The following is a 24,275-nucleotide window of genomic DNA, read 5'->3' on the forward strand; positions in this document are numbered from 1 at the left end:
TTATTTGTATGTTTTCAGATTTGTTTCTTAGGTACCCAAGTTTTCTTTGTTTCTTTTACTGTTTATAATTTGGAAATCATTTTTCCCAACTAATGGTTAATTTACATGTAAAATACCTTTATAGGTATTTATTTAATTCTATATCTTTACCACTTCAAAAATAAAATACATGGATTTGAGAATTCCCCCACCCACACACATAAAATGAAACATTTTGCAAGCAATTATTCACACTCCTACTCTAAGATTTTGTTGGTGTTATTTGGAATTTCATACCCAGAATATTATCATTTTTTTAAACATTTTTAGTTTCTTTTGGAAGAATTACTTAAATGTTTTTCTATTGTTTTTAACTTCTCACCATATTAACAACAGATTAAAATATTGATTCTTTGATTGGTTTCAATTACTCACTACCCTTCTTTTTACAACACAGTCTAATCCCCATTGGTTTTAATTATTCACCATATTTTCTTTTATAACACATAATCCTCATTATTTACTTTTTTAGTTTGATTCATTCCTCAGTCAGCTGGAACACTTTTTCAAGTTTTTTTTTTTTTTTTTTTTTCAGAAAAGGAATGTGGGTAAAAACATTTGGAGTCCTTTTATGTCTATTATTATGACTCTATTGCTTTCAAATATGAATGATAGCCTGTCTGGCTATAACATTCTTGGGTTTCAATATATTTCTCAAGAGTCTTGTGTTCGTTTCTCTTCCGTATTTTTCAAATTGTGGAGAGTCTGATGTCAACTTGAATTTTTTCCTTTTATAAACAAACTTCCTCCCCTGTCATCCTGATGCTTTAATTTTTCTTTAATTCAGGATTTTCTTCATCATAATTTTAGATAAATGGTTTTCCCTGAGTTTTAAGTCCCCACCACCAAGAAAACATTCTACCATTATTTCTTTGGGAATTGCTTTTCCCGTAACTGCTGTTTTCTCCTGTATGTATCTTTGACTTCTCAGGGATGCCCTTTATATTTCTGATTAGTACATTTATCTCCTTAATTCCTTTACTCTAAATTCTGGGACATTTTCTCAATCTGGCATAGTAATTCACTGATTCAGTTTCCTGGAATATTCAACATATATTTTTTGTTTTCATGCCATAACCAACCCTTGTTAATCATTCTTTTCATCTGAAAGCTATCTTTTCTGATAGGTGCCTTGTTTGGAGACATAATATCTCCCTGAAATCACAAAAAATTTTTTTTAATATTTTCACTCATTTCTTGCAGTTAATCTGTTCCATAGATTTGGAGAAGCACTTATTCTTCCACGGGTTTTCTGCTCTTGGATTACTGGCTATATATTAGATATCTGGTCACCTTTCTCTTTGTTCATCTTTACAGTTTGTTTATGTTTTTCTATTTTGTTTTATTTTTCAGTACTAAGAGAGTAAGGTGGTAACTAAAGTACATTGTGCTACTCTCATACACCAAATCAGTGGGAAAATAGAAGTATAGGTTTGCAGTAGATTTATTTTGTCACTTCAGACTTTCTCTTGACTGTGGGATAAAGGACAGTTCAAGGTCAACCATGCCAGTCATCACTATTTCAGAGGATGTATTCACTGTGACTCTTGCTGGAGACCCTTTCTCTAAGTTGCATGACTACGTCCATTAGGCACTGGATGAAGCAGCGCGTGTTACAAAGCATGATGTCAATGGCACACACTTCTGAGAGAACACTGCATGTGTGCGTCAGGGAGCTAGTATCACTGCACTTTCTCAGGGATGTCAGTACTGCCCACTCACTTCGCAGTGGCTCACCTTTGCTCAGGTACCTGTTGCAAACTTCCTGAAGCCTGTGGGGTTTTCCGATCATCTCAGATTCTTGTTCCTCAGGCAGAATTCTCTATTGCATCTGTTGATGCATAGATTGATCAGTCCTATCTCAATCCTGTCTCTCCTCACTGTGTTTTATGAAAACTCTCCCAAGCATCTGACGTGAAAATGTTATCTTCCCCTCACTTTTAGTACTTTATAGGTTTTATCCAATTTGTATATCTTTTTAGTCATCTTAATTCTAAGTGGATGAGTTAGACAGTAGATGAAGATTTCCATCTTTATCCTGAGTTTCTTGCTTCTTTTTTTTTCACATTTCTGACAGTATGAAAACAAAATAATGTTATTTTTTTTTAAAAGCTGATCAGTGAACTTCTGAGATTAAACTGGGATCCTGAAATCAGCTCTGTCCAATAGAACTTTCTGCAATGAAGGCAATGTTCTTCTGATCTGTTCGATTCAGAAGCCACCACTAGGCTCATATAGTTATTGAGCACTTGCAATGTGGCTCATACAACTGAGAGACTGAATTTTAAATTTTATTTAATTTGAATTTAAATAGCCACATGCACCAAGCAGTTAGGGTATTAGATAGCTCAGTCCTAGGTAAACATCATTTAAGTTTCAACATCTGAAACTGGAAGTCCTAGGCCTCACACTAAACTTATAAAATCATAATCTTGGGTGTGTTGGCATGGGGGGGATACATTTTTTAAAAGTTCTCTCCATGATTCTTAATGTGCACTACGATAGTCTTAGATGGTAGGTTTGATACCAGGAATAATGGAAATGAGACTTGGAAGGGTAATGACCTTGTGTTCTACAGAGCTTTAATACAAACTAAGTAACAATGAGCTCTGCACATTAGAAGCTTGACTAGAAAATACTAAACCTTTACCACTGTCCCCCTACCTTATCTGAGACAGACGTTGCCTGTCAATCACTGTGGACTTTTCTATGCAACCCACAAACAGAATCCTTCTCAAACAGGATCCTGCAACCCATGAGGATCAGTCCCAGAGGAGAATCATGTTTGCTATCTAGATCAGGGGTCTACAAATCTTTTCTGTAAAAGGCCAGATAGTAAATGTTTTAGGTGTTGTGGTCCATATGCTCTTTGTCACAACTCATTTTGTCAATGGAGCATGAAAGCTGTCATAGACAATACATAAAAATGCGTGACTGTGTTCTAATAAAACTTTATGCATAGTGAAGTTCAAATTTTACATAATTTTCCCATATAATGAAGTATTCTTTTTTACTTTTTCAACCATTTAAAAATATAAAAACTATTCTTAGCTCTTAGGCATAAATAAACAAGCATTGGGCTGGATTTGGTCCCCAGTGGGAGTTTGCCAACTCTCGTCTAAATGACACCTAAGGTCTCTTCCATTTCTAATATTTTAGGGGTCAAAGCCTTTTTGCTAAATATTTCCTAGAGTAGGACATTAGTATAATACTTGGTGGCTCTTTACGTCTTCTTATAACATAATATCAGGATCTGCACAATTCAGTATACAAAACACAGACGTAATAGTGATAACCTCCTAAGGTAAAATCTCTACAACATGAGTGATTAATGTGAATATATGTATGAAGGCAAATATAGTGATGTCTTAGCTTTTTGCCCTTCAATTTGCTTAAAAAATCTAAACATTTTCAAGTAAATGTCTACTGAATTTTATTCCAACAAAACTTTTAATTGGAAAATACTCTGGTCATGCTATTTTTTTTTAAAGAACCAACATTCTACTTATATCTAAATTGCAGTTATGTTCTAAGTTAGAACAATATTTATTTCTACAAATCTACTACTAATTTTAGTTAACATTTAACTTCTTTCTATGCATTTAAAGTGGATGAATAAGTAACAAAAGCAAAAGCTTCTTAGGGACCTGCTAGGAGACCACTGTGAGGAGTGTTCCCCAAACATCAGCTGCTATCACCCAACGACCCCCATTCACCATCCTACCCCCCAACCTATGTGACTCATGTTTCTAGGTCAGAACGTGTTAGTGTGATTGAGCATCAATCTCAGCAGGGCTCTGAGTTCGGGAACAACATACACTTCACGGTTCCCAAACACCTACACGTTACGCTTTGGTTATTTGCTTACCATTACTATTATTGCTGCCCATATATTTCATACTTCTTTTCATATTTCATTTATTACACACTCAAGATAACAGAAGACAGTTAAACATCAATATAGGATTCTAAAGCATCCAAATTTTAAAAATAAGGACATTCTACTCTTTTTCAACTAGTATTGTGGATTTTTAAATTTTGTTTTGATTGTTTTTCTAAAGACTTGAAACACATTCTCACACATATTGGGAGGTCAATAATAATTTTTTTATAAAGATTGCCTTCTTTTGAAAACTTCTATTTTCTTAACTTCTAGACTTGAATTTTAATTTTATTTTGCTTGTTTCTTTTTTATATATACTACTATGTTGAATGCAGTTTCAAAAGTCTTCTCTACCTAATACTCTTGATTCCAACTTATTTAATAAAATCTTCTTCCCAAATAAATGGGAAATTACTAGCAACCTCTGACTGGGTTGTTAATTACTATCCTGGGGCCAAGTTGATGTAGCATTGTCAACAATACTAAAATACAAAACCAAACACACACACACACACACACACAAAAACTGACCTACAGATCTTAAAATAAATATACTGAAGTTAAATAAAGAAAACATTTCATTATACTTGTGAGTCAGCACTTTTCTTCAGTAAAATTTGCTAAAAGACTGAAAATGAAAAAAAAAACTTCATTAGAAGAAAAATACAGAAGCAACACTTCTGTACATGAATTTCAAACATAAAAAATAAGTAAGCATTATATAAAAATAAGAGGAAGAAATGGCAATATATTATAAATAAAATGCTTAATGTTTTGCCCTATCCTGTTTAATCTACAAGAGGATATTTAAAGGGGAAATATAAGAACTTTATAGCTAAAAGAGACTTTAAAAATCCCTTTATTTTATAGATAAGAAGCAAAGTCTGGAAAATGATGTGTTCATTAGCAGTAGAATCAGTACAGGAACACTTACAAGGTACTTTCTTAACCTGCCTGTGGTGGTGAGTTCCATTAAAATGATTTGATTTCAAGGGGCTTCTCTGGGGTCACTTATAAGTTTGATATAAAAAATAGCTCACATTTATAGTACATCTGCTGTATATATTACTTGTAGGCTGAGATCACCAGTATGTTAGTATTTCACCCTAAGGCCCACTATATAAGTAGCAACACTCATACAGAATTATTTCACTATTTTAGCCATCAGTGGGTAGAGAACTATGAACAAATGACAACCATTCATCATCATCCATTTCGATTTTGTTCTTACAACAGAAAATACACATTGCTACAAACCGGTGTGCCTGACACGAATGACAAAGACTACGAGAGTATTTTCACTTAGGTAACAGGTATGGTTAAGTCAACACTTATTAACTGGGGAAAAGGCACAGACTTCGGAGTCTGAAATATCCAGGTCCAAAGCAAATGGTTCCCAGTACAGCCTATGGGCTCATGAATCTCTTTTCCCACATGTCAAACAAATTTATAATAACAGATGATATAGTACTATTTGTGAAGATGAATGACATTGAAGATAAAATACCTGGTAGAGTACCTGAAGTACCATTCACTTAACGACAGTATTCTTTCTCCCGTCTGTTACTCCCTGTAGGAGGTCCTGTAGTAATTTGCTAAATATTACCATTTTGGTCTGACAGAATTATTACAACTTTACATGCTTAACTGCTACAGTTACTGAAACAAGGATGATATATAATTGCTGAATTATAAAACCATTAGCCCAAGAGATTAAAAACCATCACAAGAAACTCAAACTTCTCATCTCTCAAGACCACAGAGCTGAAGTAGAGTGGGTGATTTCCCTTCTGCATCTTATGAGAAGCACAGAAATAGAAGTTTGGAAGAGTCAGACTTCAGACTTCTGGTGAAATGAAACTAGTAGGCTACTTTTCTTTTTTTGTCTTTGCAGAAAGAAGAGGTTGGGGATTTGTGCTCTAACAGCTCCTTCAGTGACTCTCTAGAAAGCGGTGGGTAAAGAATTTGAAAATCTAAACTTGAAAGGGAAATAATATGAACATACCTCCATGCAATAAATAAGCAGCCCTGACTTACACGCCAACCCTGACAGCTATTATTAGACCCCACTGGTTAATTAGACAAACATATTTGGCTAATTTCCCTTCAAATTTACCATCAGTGTCAACACATTTGGATAATCCTAAAAGGCTGGGAATTTACAAGTCATAAACATTTAACAAAATAGCTAAGCTTCTTAAAATACTTTTCCCATCTGTGTTAAACCACAGAAAATCTAACCGGAACAGCATTATAGCCCCCAGCCTACACAAGTTTTTATTAGAGATAGTAAGTCACTTAGAGCTCTATGCTTTAAAGTGTAGGGGAGCAACACAACACAACACAATAAAAAAAAAAAACAAAAAAAAAAAACAAAAAAACAACTTTGACCCAACTTCTATTACTTTTTTTTTTAAGTTTCTTAGAAGTTTTATTCATTTAGGAGCGAGTTTATTTTTATCTGTAAATGTTTTTTCACTGTCTCCCTTTAAACCATCTTCTGCATTGTGAAGCCTGGCCTTTCCCCTATGACCTGGTCACCCCGTCAGTCCTCTTATGGATACTCTTATTCCCCTACTCTGCTTAATGCACTAGAAGTCTGGGCCTCACTCCCCAGTGCAGCTTTCTGATTACTGATCAGTTCTCATCGTTTCACTTTTCTACACTGGAAGTCCACAGGATTTATTTTTATCAGCCTCTTCACCATCGTTTATCATCCTTCCCCACTCACCATCTCTCTGCCTGATTCGTTACCTTCTGCCCCTTTCCTTTTGTCATCACTAGTGACTTAAACATTACAGTGGATATTCTGACTCACTGCTGTTTACCTTCCTCCACCTTTCTGACCTTCCATTCCAGCAACCTCGGCCTCTAGTGAGTCCAGTCATATCCTGTGGATCCTGACCCAATGCCTCCAAGATCCCAAACATTCTTATCTTCTCTGAGCGTGAGCTGATTATAGATCACACAACCCTTTATCTCCATTTCCTGAAACACTTTTGCTTTTGCTGAGCTCTCTAATTACTCATTTTCTAATGACCCCCACCAGTAATGCCTCTTGCCAGTTGGGGCTCTCGGGTTAGTCACTTCAATACTGCCCTCCCTGACAAATTAGGCACCAGATCTCTAGGCCTCCACTCACACACACATTGCTTTTCTCAACGTTTTATTGCTTATGTTCCCAAAGGATGAGTGTCTAGGGGGTTATGTCCTGGTCTTCCCAAAGTGCACAATTCCCATGGAGCTCAGCTTGATGGCAGAGTGGGAAGGAAGATGCCCTTCTGCTCACTTTTCTGAATACCCCTTTTGTCACTTAGTACTCAGAGTGACAGCATTTTAGGCTCAAAGTTCCACATTTTTCCCTCCCATGAACAAACTCATCTGCTAAGACACTTCTCCAGGAGACATCTCCCACCACATACACACAAACAACATATACTTATACAAACTAAGCTAACAATCCCATATTATCAAAAACAACATAAGCAACAGTCTTCCATCCCATAAGCTCTCCTCAAAATAGCCTCCCTGCAGCAACTCCCCAAGAAGCTTTCGTTTGCTCCGTTCATACTGACATTGCATTTGTTTTTCTGGAGAACCACTGCCCCCTACACACACACAAACACACACACACACACGCACGGAAAAAAATACTATGTCCCCAAATAGATTTTAAAATATCTATTTGGCCTTCCTATTATACTAAATGCCAGCCATTGAGTACAAACTAATTGCTTTCTCTAGCATTAGTTAATCCAGCATAAGGGTATAAGAATTCCATGAGTCAAACAGATTCATGGCTCCCAATCATAGCAATTCTGACTTAGTTGGTCTGGAGTGGGGACTTGACTCTGTGTTTTAATAAGCACCCTACCTGCCTCTGATTCATGCTTTTAGAATACTGCTTACCACACCCCAACTGTTGCTTGAGGACTAGCTTGAATGAGACATCAGTCAATAGGATCCATAATACTCTGGGTCTGCTCTTTGGGACATTTGTGCCATATGCCAACCACCCACCAGATGTATGACAGGAAGGCCTTCTAGAAGACCAACTTCCTTACATTCCTTTGACTGTTGCAGCAGACTAAGCAACTCTACTAACAGAAGACTAGCCAACTCTATAACCGCATTGCTGACCCCAACCATGTCCCTCCCAAGCTCCCCTTCCTCTGCTTTCTATGGCACAAAGAGCACCAACAGAGGTTGAGACTGAGCTCACTGTAAAATTTCCTCTGTATGTCACAGTGATATAGTGATATATTATGTGCTTCTCTCTGATGTTTATGATTCTATTCACAGTCCAAATATTATTGCATTTATCAGAACATTCAAAATAATATTAAAAATAATGGCAATGATGAGCTACCTCTTTTCTTACTGACATTATTCTTCCTTAAAAAGAGCTTACTTGTAGTGCACAAAGCACTATTTTGATAACACCTGTATCAAAACATCATGGGGTTCTTGTTAAATAATCAGAATCCTGGGTCCCATTAAATGGTATTAAAATACTCTCTGGAAATCTGGAAATCTGCACTTTAATACATACTCTCAGGTGGCTCCAATACCCACACAAAGCTCTGTGCCAGCACCAGCCTCTTGTTGCTAATCAGAATCACCTGCAGAACTTTTATAACCTATTCAAGCTCATCCCTGGACTTAAACATCAAAAACTGATGGGATGGAGAGAAAAAGAAGATGCTGTTGGAAGGAGCTCCTCAGATGACTTTTTTTCTTTTTAAGTATGAAATTCAGGCCGAAGATTGAGTTAGTAAAACTTTCAGTTTGTGGCACATTATCATTATTGACTTGTGCAAGGCCCCCTTTTGTTTGGTTTGATTTACTTTTTCCCCCTTCAAACCACTAGCCCTTCTCCCATTTCATGTCCTTTGATATGTATGGTTATTGTAAAATATATAGGGTTGTTTTGCGGCCTATGAACTCTTAATTTGCATAAATATAACACATGATAGATTTTTTCCTACTGTTTTCATTCAATAATGTTTTTAACAGTTACACATGTTGTTGCATGTTCAGAGTAATTCATTTGCTAATCAGTTTCTCACTGTCGTGAAGGATTACACAGCATGCATTCGCATCAAAGACATTTCATTTATCCATTTATCCACGTCCCTGAGGAGCGACATCTAGGTCGCCTCCAGTGACCCACCACCATAAACAAAGAGAAATAAGCATTTCACTGGACAACATGCTGCGTTATGAAAATTTTTCATGCTTAGTTTAACCGAGAACTGCCGGATTGCCCCCCAGACTGGCTTCATGTGTTTACATACCTACTAGCAAGTAAGGCTGAGCACTTCATGTACCTGTTAGTTACTCAAGACTCCCTCTTAGGAATCACCTATCCATATATATGGACCACTATTCTATTTGATCATGTATTTTTCTCTTTTTCATTTTCTTTTTTTTTAAACCGTTTTATTGAGGCTATGACTGACATACAAAAAAGCTGTACATATTTAATGTGTAGATCTTAACATAAGATCTACCTTCTTAGGGCTTCCCTGGTGGCGCAGTGGTTGAGAGTCCGCCTGCCGATGCAGGGGACACAGGTTCGTGCCCCGGTCTGGGAAGATCCCACATGCCGCGGAGCGGCTAGGCCCGTGAGCCATGGCTGCTGAGCCTGCGCGTCCGGAGCCTGTGCTCCGCAACGGGAGAGGCCACAACAGTGAGAGGCCCGCGTAATGCAAAAAAAAAAAAAAAAAAAAAAAAAAAAGATCTACCTTCTTGGCAAAAATTTAAGTGTACAATACAGTAGTATTATTAACTGTAGGCTCTACGCTGTACAGGAGATCTCTAGGACTTATTCATCTTGTGCAACTGAAACTATGTACCCTTTCATTAATACCTCCCTGTTTCCCCCTCCCCCAGCCCCTGGCAACCACCATTCTATTCTCTGCTTCTATGTGTTTGACTATTTTAGATGCCTTATGTAAGTGGTATAATGCAGTATTTTTCCTTCTGTATCTGGCTTATTTCATTTAGAGTACTGACTTCCAGGTTCATCCATGGGGTTGGAAATGGCAGGATTTCCTTTTTTAAGGCTGAATAATATTCTACTGTATGTATGCATTACATTTTAAAGAATAAATCTCTTTGAACGTGTGAACTTGTTAGTTTTGTATGTTGCAAATACCACTGCAATGTGTCATGTCTGTTTGCTTTGCCTATAATGACCTGATTAAACAGAAATTCTGAATATTATGACAAATACATCCTTTTCTCCCTTTAGTGTTTGTGCATTTGGGTTCACTGAGATGTTTAAAGAGTCCTTCTCCACACCAAGATACAAAACCATTAGCTTATAAATTTTTTTAGACATATTTTTATCCATCATCTTCAAATATTTTATTCTCCTGTGCTTTTTCTCTCACTTAATGGAATAGTCTAAACTTATGTTTCTTTATAAAGTGAGGCAGTTTCAACACTCCTAAGTAAGCCACACTTTCTCTCGAGTTTTGTGCTATCTACTTTATACTAAGTTTCCACATTTACACAGATCTATTTCACCATGAGTTGTGTGTTCCTGTGCCAACATTTTATCAATAAGACTTTACAACTTGTCTTAAATCCTTGTGGTGCACGTCATCTCTCTGTCCTACCTTTTAAAAACGGACCTAGTTATTTGTGATTCTGTGTCAAGTATATGAATTTTACAGTGAGTATGTAGAGTTCTTAAAAACATCCTATCATAGTTTTTATTAGAACTGACATGAATTTACAGATGCATCAGTATTAATTCATTCCACACATGAACATGCTACTCCTTTCCATTTATTCATTCTTTTCTGTTGTTCAATGTACTTTTAAGTTTATTTCTTACTTGCTTTACACATGAGTTATGATATATTTTCTATTCTATTTATTATGATACTACTGCTGGAATAGCCGAACAGTTAATATTTCTGTTAATCTTGTGTATATGGTTATTTTGCTGACCTGTTATTTCTAAAGGTTGTCTGATGCTTTTGAGGGATTTTCTTTGGTAAATGATCATACAGTCTATTCATAAGTAGAGTTTGCATCATCCCTTCAGATATTTACCTCTTATTCCTTTTTCTCATCTTATTGTCTTGTCCAGGACTTTTGAAACCATCTTGAATGAAAGTGATCATAATGGGCATCTTCATCTGGTCTCACATTATAAAGTAAGTTCTTTCATACTTCCTTGAGTTAAATGTTTGAGCCAAGTTTTTGATAAAAGGCTTTATTAACATAAAGGATGATTTTCTTTTGTCTCTGATTTTTTATTATAAATATGTGTTATTTAATCAAATTTTATTAAATGTTTTTTTTTCTCAATTTTTAAGATAATCATGCGTTCTTTCATGGACCATTAGTGTGGGAAATCATGTTGATTGCTTTTTGATGACCAAACCTACTTGTCTTCTTGGGATAAACCTGAAGGTGATATATTGCAATATTATATATAATCATAAATATATACACTTAGAATAATATAAATGTATGTGTAAAACATATGTATTATACAGAAGATATAGACTACAATACAGATTAAATAAGCTAACATTTATGTAGCATTTTGCCTGTATTTTAATAAGTGAAATGGACTCTACATTTTGTTTCCCTATATTAACTTATCTTCTGTTGGTATCAAAGTAATACAAGTCACGTAAAATAAGTTGAGAAATTCTCCCTATCTATGTATTTTTTTTAAACAACTTGTATAAAATAAACATTATCTGATCCTTGGAAATTTGAAAGAACACATATAAAATAACACCTGAGCTTCTGCATTAGCAACAAAGGAGGCTGAATAGTATTTCCATTTATTTAATGGCTTTTCTCTTTTTTTCTTGTGCCACGTTGGCAATATTAGGATAAAGATATATATTTTAACAAGATTTAAAAATATATTTTCATATAATTGTTCATAAAATTTTTCCTTTAAAACTATTATAGTTATTTTCTTTTTAATTCTTGTTTTTATATTTTTACCTTTTACCTTTTTTCCTCAATGCCAGATTTGTCCATCTTATTTATCTTAAAAAACTCCAGATTTTTCTTTAGTTAATCTTCCCTATTGTTTTTATTCTCTATGTCATTAATTTCTGCTATTATATTTAATATTGTTTCTAATATCTTTGGGTTTATGGTGAAACACTTTCTCCCACTGAGTTGAAAGCTTTGCTCATTTACTTTCCATATTTCTTCCTTTTGGATAAGTCTATTTAATACTTTCAGTTTTTCCCTATGTGCTTCTTTAACTGTATCTAGGCAATTTTGATAGATTTTCATTCATAAAAATAATTTTGTCATTTTTAATGGTTTCTTTCACAAAAATGTTATTAAATAGTACAATTTTTAGTTTTTAAGCCATTATTTCATTATTGATATCTAATTTTATTGCCTTAAGTTTAGAAAATAGTCTGTATGATGTTGATATCACACAACACAGTTTATGTATGCAGGGGGAGGCATTACATGAGTGTTCAAAAATAATATGAAACCTCTGTTTGTTGAATATAAATTTCCCTATATGTTTATCAGTTAAAAATCTATTACCTTGTTGTTCTATTCAATAACTTTGGGTACTTTTTGATCTTTGTTTTTGATGTTCCTAAATTTCATTTTAATAGATTTGGATACAGTTTCCCCCTGCCCCCTTTAGCAATACTCTTTCACTCTCTAAGTCATTTTGACCTGAGGGCATTTCATTTTTCCTAAATTACGGTAAAATCTCTATGATTAGTTTGACAATTAATTCCTTCCTTCTACTTATTTTAATCTCATTTTAAGAATTCTATTATATGAATGCTGACAACTCTGCCTTTATCCTTCCTACCTCTTAAATTTTATTTAAAAATTTCCATCTCTTTCTCCTTTCTTGTTGGCTCCTATAATAATTTATTCATCTGATTTTACAGAAACTTATCTGTTCGGTGGCTGTATCCATTCTACCATTCAATGACTTTTTATTGTTTCTAATCTACTATGCCATTTCATACTTAATTTTTCCAATTGGCTCTTGATAACTATTCACTTGTTTCTTTTTATCAATATCCTTTCTTACCTCTTTAAGAAACTTTCTGACTTTAAAAAGTTATTCTCTCTAGAGGATTCTTCATGGGGATAGGTTGTTTAGTTTTTTTGCCTCTCAAAGGAGTTGTATTACTCAGAGGTTTTGTTATTATTCCCTAGGATCTCATATTTCCTTACCTGGCAGTATACACCCGTAGGGAGGGACGGAAGTCCAGACCCTAACTTGTGCCCCTTCCGATAAGTTTAGGGGTGTGTGTATCAGGGCTCATTGAAAAAAGCCTCTGTGATGAAAGTCTGGGTTCATTGTTCTTTATCGAACAGACCCCCAGCTGATGGCCCTGCCGCACAGAAAATTCCTATATCCCCATCTGGAAACTGCTTCCTCCCCAAAGCTACACCCCTCGCTTCTAACCATTTAGACTTTGGGGTGGATGGGGAGGAATAAAGGAAGGAATACTCATGAGTTGACTGGGCTACTTGTAATCCACTAACAGTGTAGGGAACAATCCCTGGACCGCCCTTGGGAAGTGTGGCCTGTGTTCTATCTCACAGCAGCACAGGAAAGGACGTTTGCCTTGTGATGTGTGTGGAAAGGCGGTTTGTAAACAAACACACACACATAAATGCAATGAAAAGGTCTAACCCCTTGGGCTCCTAGACTTTCTTCCTCCTGGGCTGCTGCATCACCCATCACCCATCCCAAATCCATGGGATTTGCCCAATCCCATCTTCTCTTTCCTAGGGGTTTCTCAGGATGTAGCAATACAGCTCTTGGTTTTATGGCATCGATATTATTTGCAGCATCTACAAGAAGGGAATCAGAGGGCTATATTTGTTCGCTATCTTGCCGGAGACTAACATCTATCCCCAGGTATTTCTGATAGGTGTATTTCCCTCCATGTTGAAAATCTTTAATCTAATCTTTGTCCACTACAAACGATTTTGGCTATTAGTTTATAATAGATGGTGTTTCTTTTATTAAAATATGTGTCAACGTGCTTTTATAATTAACTGAAATCAATGTTTTTTTTAGGAATGTATATGTATTTTTTCAAGACATCTATAGGAACTTTATGCAGATTGCATTATATTGACAGGGTCTCATATCTAAACATCAATATTACTGGATATATTTTATTTGATTATGGTGGATCATTCTTTTATTGTGTATTATTTACTTTTGCTTGTTTCATTTAAGGCTTTCTTATCTACTTTTATAAGTGAAATTTATCTCTATTGTCTCAAATTATTTTTATGGAATATTATTATTTAATAAATTGTCACATTTTCATCCAGGAATAAAAGAGATGACCACCTATAACTTTCCCTCGAATGTTGAAGGAATTAACCAATTAATCCATCTATGGATTGGACTACATGAGATTTCCAATATCCAACTAGTTTTGACCAGGAAAACAGACATTTCATATGTTTTTATCCACATGAATATTAGAGGGAACACTCCCTATAGTTCTCATCAAGTTTTTACTTCATTGGGAGTAAACACTGATATACCGGTATATCATTTTGATTAAATGGAAAAGCATTCTTAATTTCTTTCCCAAACCTACCACACATATTTGAAATGATATACAGATGTACACTTTAAGAACAGTTCTAGAAAAATAAAAAAACCTATCCTTTTACTTACTAATCTTCTGGCCTATGATGTTCTAGACAAACAACATAGAAAAATTAAGTTTCATCTATCTATTGTCTTGTTTATTCCGGTCTTTCTTTCAAGGCAAAGTACATGGGAAAAACAAAATAAAACAGTGAACCAAGAATTCATGGGAGAGTCTTTTGAGTTCATTTTCTGGATGAGTGTTTCTCTACCTGAGCACCAGAACAGAGGAGCTTCCAGGAAGTTAGAGAATTGAAAAACAGGGCGAAAGAATGAATCACAAGAGGGTCTTACCCTTTTACTAAGAGGGAGATTGGATAAAAGATTTGGAAAATCACTGCAACTTACATATACGTGTGCAGTTATCATGGACTATTCTATTTCTCAAATGAAGCATCTACTATAATGATTTTGTGAGGCTATGAAATTCTAGAAATAAATAACATTAAAATGTCACAGGTTGTGTTAAAGTAAAATAATATATTATTTATCATAAATTAAGCTGCATGATAGAAATTTGGGGATTTTAATGATGAAGAGTCCAGAGTCTAGAGTCTATTCCCTTGGATAGAATCCAGTATAGGCCTTCTACATAAAACATGTTTCAAAAGTGAAAGATAGAACAGTTATGTTGCCAGGGCAAAGTATTGAAAAACTGTATGTGACCCCTGTGTTAACCTCAATTTGCTCTGTGTATAGAGGACAATTTTAAAAGGTAAGATAGTGGAGAGAACTAAGTATTCACCCACTGTACCTTCAGAAAATACACTTCAGAATGTACTCACTGATTCCAGGATGGTTCCGGCTCATTAGAGCTAAGTTTGTGTTTGAGAAACCTCCTCTCTGTGAACTTTGTTCTTGCTTTCCCTGTGGTTATGATGGCTCCCAGCCCTCCTGTGCTGAGAATCCACATTTATTGCTTCTTTCATGACCTGTTTCAAAGCTCATGTTTTAAAGAAGGATCTCCTAAATATCCCCCCCCCCCACCAAAAGGAAAAAAATGTTTCCTACCCTGTTGACAACTCTCAGGTAAGAAAGTTGATTATAATTCCTAGGAGAGTGAGCCATGCCCTTTATACTCCACAAAATTCTCTCTCACTTCTTAACTTTTCATTACTAGAGACCCTTTTGTGCATTAGACATCGCCCTCTCCTTGAAATCCTCTTTTGAAAATACAAGTATCTGGAGAAGGTCAAACACAAGACCCTTAATACTGGATTCAATCTGGCTGGATTGAAAATATATTATTGTGATAAGAACAGTAACACTTGGGGTTTACCTTGATAATACCATCTCTCTGATAAACTGGAAGCATTCTATAAACCTTGCCAACTATAGTATATAATACTTGTTTCACATGGTTTTGAACTGGGAAATTACTCCCATTTAGGACAAAAAAAGAGACATTTAATTAAATGACACTAGGTGATAGGCAGTGTGCCCAGTGTTTGGGAATTATGAAAAAATGAAAGACACAGTTCCCCCCTCTCTTAAGTACAGCTGGGGCTCCAGTCCTTAAGTACAACACTTTTCCCTACCTGGTCTTAGGGCACCACGCTCCTTTCTCCATGTTATCTCATAGTGAGAATGATTTCATAATCACGTATACAAGTTTTGTTCACGCCTGATGGCAAAACTTATCAAGGCTTTTCTTAGTGCTGTTTGATCCTACTCTTTCCTACCATGAATAGCAATAGCCTCCTAATAACACTCGCTATGTAAGTTGCAACAGTAACACTTGCTATGGAAAGGTCGTTAACCTCAATCAAAAAGATAAAAACAAGTAGGAGTTAAATCATTATCTTTTCTTTAAATTGTGTGGTGTTATGCAACTTCTGAACAACAGGGCTATCCATACTTTGCCCCCTTTCTTATACCAATCATATGTGTAAAAATCTTATTTATCTATTTATTTATTTGGTTGTGCTTAATTAACATTTGTATGAGTTTATTCTGAGCTTTTCTTGGTACCATCCTTAGGGCTACATAGCACTCTCTGGCCTTCTTTTGTGGTTAAATACACATTTTCTTTTTTTTTTTTTTTTGCGGTACGCGGGCCTCTCACTGCTGCGTCCTCTCCCGCCGCAGAGCACAGGCTCCAGACGCGCAGGCTCAGAAGCCATGGCTCACGGGCCCAGCCGCTCCGTGGCATGTGGGATCCTCCCGGACTGGGGCATGAACCCGCGTCCCCTGCATCAGCAGGCAGACTCCCAACCACTGTGCCACCTGGGAAGCCCAATACACATTTTCTTTTGAAATCTGAGTTCATAGAAAATCTTCTTCCCAGAAGCCATGTGCTCTAAATGATCTTTCAGCTTTCTAGTGAGAACTGGAATGACATGATCATTTATTTCCTAAGGTCCTCCTCATTTCCTAATCACCAGCCACTGAAGGACACCACCGTGGATCCAACAGCATGGACTCTGAAGCCAGAGTTTCCATTCTAACTCCCTGCATTAATAATTACTGCCTGTCACACAGTTATAAATCTCTCTGAGTCTTTACTTCCTCATCAGAAAAATAGGGCTAATAAGTGCTTCTTCAGTTGGATTCTAAGAAGACTTGATGAGTGGCTGAGTCGCTTTGCTGTGCACCTGAAGCTAATCACAACATTGTTAATCAGCTATACTCCAATATAAAGTTTAAAAATTAAAAAAAAAACAACACAAAGACTTGGTGAGATGATGGCTATAGAAAACTTGGAAGAGTCTGATGAATGTGAGCTCTTCCATCCCATTTTGTTGACTAGACTCAAGGCCAGAGTAACCATTCATCAGTCATAAGATTCTTCTGGGTACTCAAGAATATATCAATTGCTCGGTATTTAGAAGAATGACATTGTCAACAGAAGACTAATTTCAATTCCAAAAGCATTTTGCTGTAATCTAAGGGGGATTCAAAGGTGAGAGAGACAAGGTTTCTGACACTAATAGCCTGAATACTTGAGTTATAATCTACATGAGGAAAGCATCAGCTGTATCTTCTCTCTCTCTCTCTCTCTCTCAGCAGTCTGTGGTGTGGTATCTCTTGGCAACATCATTTAATTTTTTCTCTCCTCTTATTTGTCCATATCCATTTAGAACATTGTTTAACATATCAATGTACTTTTAATGCCAATCCACTTTGTACATTAGATCTCTTTTCTTAAGACGGATTTCACCTCCTTTTCCACTGCCGTCATATACCCCTAAGACTCATCCCACCAAACCTTAGTGATAGCCATGATAGGGATTTTACTTATGTAAAACTGACTATATTAATCAAATGCCACATGCCGAGTGGTTCATATCAAAACCCAAAATGACAATTTAGCCTCAATGGGGTTATACAGGTGCCGAAGGTGAATGTCATAAAGTGACAAAAGGAGGCAAATGTCATAAAGTGATGAAGGAGGCAGAAATATATCTAAGAGAAGATGAAATCAGACATGGGGCAAGAGACCACAATGAGTGAGGAGGGGGAGATAGAAGAATAAAGGGTACAGTTTTAAAGCTGAACAGAAGAGCAAACAACCAAGTCACCAGGCTAAAGAGATGAACCAGGAAAAACACTGTCATCACAAGTTGAGGGCTCAAGGGAACTATGAAGTCAGAAGGATATCAGGAACACAGGAGTGAGAACTGGTCAGAGGAATTAAGGAGATCAAGATTTTGAGACAAATCAGATGCTTTCTGAGGTGGCCTCTTTACTAGTCCCCGTTCCACCCAGTTTTTAAGGGGTACTACTCCAGACTCACTGAGGACTCGTTTGAGTCCCGACGAGCTCAGCCTTAGGTATGCGTACCACCCACGAACTATCTACAGCACTTCTGAGAACTGCACTGTAATGTTCCATTCTACATCTTTGGTTGTAATTCACCTTCCTTCACAAATTTTCAAGATCTGCTTGATGAATTTGGTCAATCTTATGCCACACATACTTCTCCCTCAAGTGGATCTCAGCTAATAATACGGTACAGTTGTTAAGAAGTGAACATAATCACAGATACTTCTAATATTAATATAAATTTACAAACCAGATAATAGAACTCCTGGAACTTATGGTTTTCAAATCTTACCTAGAGTTCTTTGTGAATTTTTGGGCTGTGCCTTTAAGGAATCTTTGAGAGGGCTTCCCTGGTGGCGCAGTGGCTGAGAGTCCGCCTGCCAATGCAGGGGACACAGGTTCGTGCCCCGGTCTGGGAAGATCCCACATGCCACGGAGTGGCTGGGCCCGTGAGCCATGGCCGCTGAGCCTGCGCATCCAGAGCCTGTGCTCCGCAACGGGAGAGGCCACAGCAGTGAGAGGCCCGCGTACCGCAAAAAAAAAAAAAAGGAATCTTTGAGAGACTTTAAAAAGACCACCAGAATGGTGAAAGCCCTGCACATTATTTTATAATTGAAATGTTTGATGGACCTGATTTTTATTGAAGATACTGAAAGGAGACAGGCTAGCTGATCTTGATATTTGGAATATTCACCTGTTAATAGAATAGATTTATTCTGTGGTATGTCAGAAGGCAGGACTAGGGGAAAAAAGAATGAACTTATAAGGAAGGAGATTAGAGATTTATACATCAGCAATACAGATATCAAATCTTTCCAACAAAGCCTGATGCCTTGAGAAAGTGTGCATTCTCAATTTAGTCTTCAGCTCAACATCTCTCCTTAAAGTTCTTATACATGCCTTCAAAGAGGCCAGGTGCTGCACTAAAAATAGACGTTCTGATTTCTAGTAACTAACCCTTATTACCTTTACTCTCAACTATCATTTCAGCTCTTGCCTTACTCTTCATACAGTTTTGGGTATTTTTTTTTCTTCCCAGCTACTATTTTTCTCTTCTTGACAAAAATGATTATTCTTCCCTCAGACTCCTCCAAGTTTGACCCATCAACCTTGTCACCACTCCCCTCCAATCCGCATTTGGCATTCATGCAGAAAAAAGGAAACTACATATCAGAAATTATATAAAAAGAGCTCGCACTGAATAAGAAATTTAACACCTAGGATTTATAATCCCTTTCAAAGGTAGGACACACTGTCTTATAAAATACATTTAAATTATTGGCATCTCTAAAAAACACATTTCTTTCTTCTGGGAGGATAATTGAAGAGAAAATCTTTAAATTTTTAGTTGTTTTAACCAAAGTAAAATTATATTTTACTTTGTGGATTGAAGATTAACAATTATTGAGGCAACAGATGAAAATATATTGGGATTTTTTATTGATGGCATGGTGATTCCACAGAGGCTAGACACTGCTGAGCAGGGATTTTCAGTCTTCTTTGGCATTCATTTTCACAAGTAAAGCACATGCAATTTATAAATAATATTTAAAGCAAGGATTGTGAATAAAATTCACTATTGAGCCCTTGCTCACTTGCAGTCTGGTCTGCTTTCTTGTGTTGGGGTAATGGGGTGGGATTCGAATGAATATAATGACACTGCATTCAATCCTGGACAAGGGAGCTTGTTTCTGTCGTGTGTGGTAGTGGGGAAAAAATGAAGGTCTTATCCTTGCTTTAGCTCAGATCACCAACTATCTGTGTCACCTTAAAACAACCCATTATACTCATTGGCACCGTTTAAATAAGGAATCTGTTTAAATCAAGGTAATCTTGGGTCCCCAAAAAGCTACAGAAACCATGGGAGTTTGGGATCAGCAGATGCAAAATATTATATACAGAACGGATGAACAAGGTCCTACTGTATAGCACAGTGAACTATATTCAATATCCTATGATAAACCATAATGGAAAAGAATATGAAAAAGAATGTAAGTATACGTATAACTGAATCACTTTGCTGTACACCAGAAATTAACACACTGTAAATCAACTATACTTCAGTTTTTTTTTTTTTTTTTGGCGGTACGCGGGCCTATCACTGTTGCGGCCTCTCCCGTTGCGGAGCACAGGCTCCGGACGCGCAGGCTCAGCGGCCATGGCTCACGGGCCCAGCCGCTCCGCGGCATGTGGGATCTTCCCAAACTGGGGAACGAATCCGTGTCCCCTGCATCGGCAAGGCGGACTCCCAACCACTGCGCCACCAGGGAAGCCCTATACTTCAATTAAAACAACTTTTTTTAAAAAAAAGACAAGACGAAACCGTGGGAGCAGGCCAAGCAAGCCAAGCAGGGCAGGTGGAGAGGCATAGACACCAACCTTTACCTTGCAGCTTCCAAGACGCCAGTGGGGTCCCCCGGACTTGGTTTGCAGGAGTTGAGGGCCCGGCCGCAACGCACCTGACAATGCTTCGTGAAGCCCCGAGGAAGCGCCAGGGTCAACGGGAAACAAAGGCCCTACCCAGCCGCCCCCGCGGGAGAGGCTGGGCGGAAGCGCAAGGCCTGCCGGGACGGAGGTGGGCGGGCGCCGGCTTGCCGCGAGGTGCTGCGCTTGCTTGGCGTTCTTTTTGACTTGGTGCCAGGGAGACTGTGGTTTGTTCCAGGTCGGCTGAAGCTGCCCGAGGAGCTGGACTGTGAGTGCAAGCCTGGCAACCAGACTGCAGCTCTGAGTTCGTTGGCCTTGCGAGCAGGCCTCCCCCGGGTGGGAACCGTGACGGCAGCGGCACCCGTGGTTGACCGCAGTAGATGAAGCCTCGAAGCACGGGGACTTGATGGCCTTAGTCTCCAGCGCTCATCCCCTACTGCGCGGGTCTCGAAGCTGTTATCAACCAGGCCGAAAGCAAACTGCTCGGAGCCCCGTAACAGTAACAGGTGCTGCGCCACACATCCTGCTCTGGTCCATGGGCCTGGGGAGGAAACATTTTCTGTGTTTACTGTCTCTTCTGGAAGCTCTTGCATGACGCCAGAATGACATATCTTGGGACAGAAATAATCATCAGTCGTAGGATATTGACAGCTGAGCAGCAGTGACAAAAGGACCATCCCGACTGTGGGGTTACCTAGGCCCTGGCTGCAACGCCTCTGTATTCAAAAGCCCTTTCAGAAAGGGCTTTTTCAGTGATGTATCTTGAAAAGCACTTGGTACTTCTCGGTCGTAACCCACCAATCTACGTAAGGAGATGTGGATATAAAAAGTTGGAGAAGAAATGAAAACGATTGGAAAGAAAAGAGTACACTTCAAGTTTAAGGAAGCAGATACGCAGAAGTAAGCAGTATGGTGAGTACAAGAAACAAACTGCACAAAGAAAAGTACCTCTCCCAGTCTCCTCCGCAACGCTTCACTTACACCCCAAAGGAAATACTAGGCTTTCTGCAGTATGCGCTCACCGGGGCATTTGCACAGCAATCTGTATGAATTTAGCCTATAGTATTTACAAAGGTTGAAGCGTTAGGGACCAATTATAGTGGGAATTTCCTGTCAGACTCATTCTGCTTTCTCTGTGTTTTGTTTAGCGTTTGCTTTGTTTGTTTGTTTGTTTGTTTTGCATATGGGTAGCCAGAAGGGGCACACATGTGTGTGCATATAGCTGAATGATTCATCTGCTGGAGCTGCTACAACTAATATTTTTAATGAAACAGTTATTTATTGTGGTTAGCATTTGGCTTTAGTCAGGTGATGAGAAATGAGATAAATCTTCCAGTAAAGCCTGTATTTTGAAATCCTGCCCCTGGGATTAGAGAGAGAGGATACAAACTTGCAAAATGCATAGAAGTTGGTAATGTACCTGCCTCCACCTTTTGATTCACTGTTCATGATTCTTTTCACATGGGCTCTAAATAAGCGTTTCCTCTTGCTGGCTGACTTAGCCTTGTTTGAACAACTTGTGAGCACAGAGGAAAACATTACAGTGAATTGAAAACGCATGAGCTGTTCAGTAATATTTAATACCATATGTGGTTCTGTTAAGACACATTTGGGACAAAATTTCTGGTTCTGTCCTGTTTCCATTGTTAAGTTTCCTTAACAATGTGTCATTATTTATGTCGTTTACACCCCTTATCCTAAAAGGTCTTAGCTGACTTAGAAAATGAGTAATAGGTAGGGCAAGTAGAACTTCTCAGAAAAAGTCCTCCATTTTTCATAGATTAAAAACACAACTATCTTTAGACATCTTCAGTAATTTAAAAAGTACACCCCACTGGTTGAGGAAAATAATTTAAATGATGGCCGCAAGCATGTTTAGACATTGGAGCATGAGGCAAGTTTAAAGGAATTGCAAAATAAGCTCTTAAGTTTTTATTTTTACAAAGTTGTTTTTTTTTTTTTTCAATTAAATACTCCCTGTCCTGCACCCCACTCCACCTCATTTTCAGAATGTTCTCTTGCAGTGACAGTTAGCAGTGCAGTTAGTTATGGCCAAGGGGCTAACAAAATATTCCACTGGGGTTTTAGGAGCTTAATTTATGGCATAAATCTCTGTTCTCAGGCCTCTGGTCTCAGACCCCACAAGGCTGTCAAGTGGTGTCAGAGGGCAGTAGGACTTAGTTGTAAGTTTCAACTTTTATAGCATCTAACATGACTCTAAGACAATTGTTTTCCACTGGATTTCAGATGAAGCTGGTAGTTCCTCAGGAGTCCCCCATCTGGGTTTCCATTAATCTTAGTAACAGGCTCAAATCCTTTTACATTGATGCTTTGTCTGCATCTGCAGCAGGGTGACGGTGGATGGAACAAATTACTCTTATTGTTTCCTGATATCCTTGCTCATTACAAAATCTTCCATAAAAGATGGCATCTTGTGGGTGGGATTTGTAAAGAAGACAAAATAGGAATGGCTTAAAGAGATTTTGTATTAAAATACCTTTTTGTAGAAAGATCCTTGTGTGTGTGTCAGGGTAAGGTGTTAACATAAGGATTACTGAGGTTAACTTAGATATAGAGAACTTCACCCTTTATGGGTTTATAGTTCTATGCATTTTATAAGGCATATATTACATAAAGCAAAATCTGCCCTTTTTAGTGACTAGTTGCAAGCACAAGTTTTTACAAACGTGAACAGTCATGTAGCACTCCTGAAATCAAGCTACAGAATATTTCTATTGATCCAAAAAAGTTTTCTTGTTCCCTTCTGTAGTCAATTCCCTTCTCTTACCCTATGTGGTAACAACCACTGTTGTTACACCCACAACCACAAACACAACCACAACCACAAAACCCGATGGTTTTGCCTTTTCCAGAAAGTCCTATCAATGAATTAAACATGTATGTAGCCTTTTGTGTCTGGCTTCTTTCAGTAAGCATAAAGTTTTTGAGATTCCTCCATGTTTTTACATGTGTCACTAGTTCCTTATTTCTTTTGAGTATCATTCCATTTTATGGGTATATATTTACACACATACACTTTTGTGTAGATGTGCCACAATTTGTTTACTTACTAATAGATGGACTTTTGAGTTATTACTAGTTTTTGGTTATTACGAAGAAAAAGACTATAAACATTCACATACAGGTTTTTGTGTGGACAAATGTTTTCATTTACCTTATATCAAATACCTAGAAGTGGGATTGGTAGATTGTGTAATTGTATATTTAACATTATAATAGGCTGCCAGACTTTTCCACCATGGCTGAACCTTGCTGGTGATTGTATTCCACCCAGCAAGGTATGAGCATTCCAGTTGCTCCAGATCTTCACCAGGGCTCAATATTGTCATGTTTGGGAAGTGTGTGTGTGTGGGGGGGGGGGTTTGTTTTTAATTTGCCGTTCGATGTGTGTAGTTATATTTCTTTGCGGTTTCAGTTAAATTCGCCTAATGACTAATAATGCTTTATATGTGTCTAAGTGTGTCTATGTATAATGATGATATATATGCATGC

General features: G+C 37.5%; 2 long non-coding RNA genes across 5 annotated transcripts in view; one reads left to right on the top strand and one right to left on the bottom strand.

Moving 5' to 3' along the window:
- LOC307192065 overlaps positions 1-20,856 on the bottom strand; it is a 238,336-nt gene extending 217,480 nt beyond the window's left edge. For 2 of the 3 annotated variants that reach the window (XR_013829952.1, XR_013829953.1), the window contains exon 1: positions 20,724-20,856. This is a non-coding gene — a long non-coding RNA (uncharacterized lncRNA). Of the gene's footprint in view, positions 1-20,717 lie in introns of all 3 variants that reach the window. The other variant, XR_013829954.1, reaches the window with a different exon arrangement.
- A 677-nt stretch (positions 20,857-21,533) lies between these two features.
- Positions 21,534-24,275, top strand: part of LOC307192067 — a 105,515-nt gene continuing 102,773 nt past the window's right edge. For both annotated transcript variants that reach the window (XR_013829957.1, XR_013829958.1), the window contains exon 1: positions 21,534-21,674. This is a non-coding gene — a long non-coding RNA (uncharacterized lncRNA). The remainder of the gene's footprint in view (positions 21,675-24,275) is intronic.

This window comes from Stenella coeruleoalba, assembly GCF_951394435.1.
Source record: "Stenella coeruleoalba genome assembly, chromosome: 9".
Taxonomy (NCBI): domain Eukaryota; kingdom Metazoa; phylum Chordata; class Mammalia; order Artiodactyla; family Delphinidae; genus Stenella; species Stenella coeruleoalba.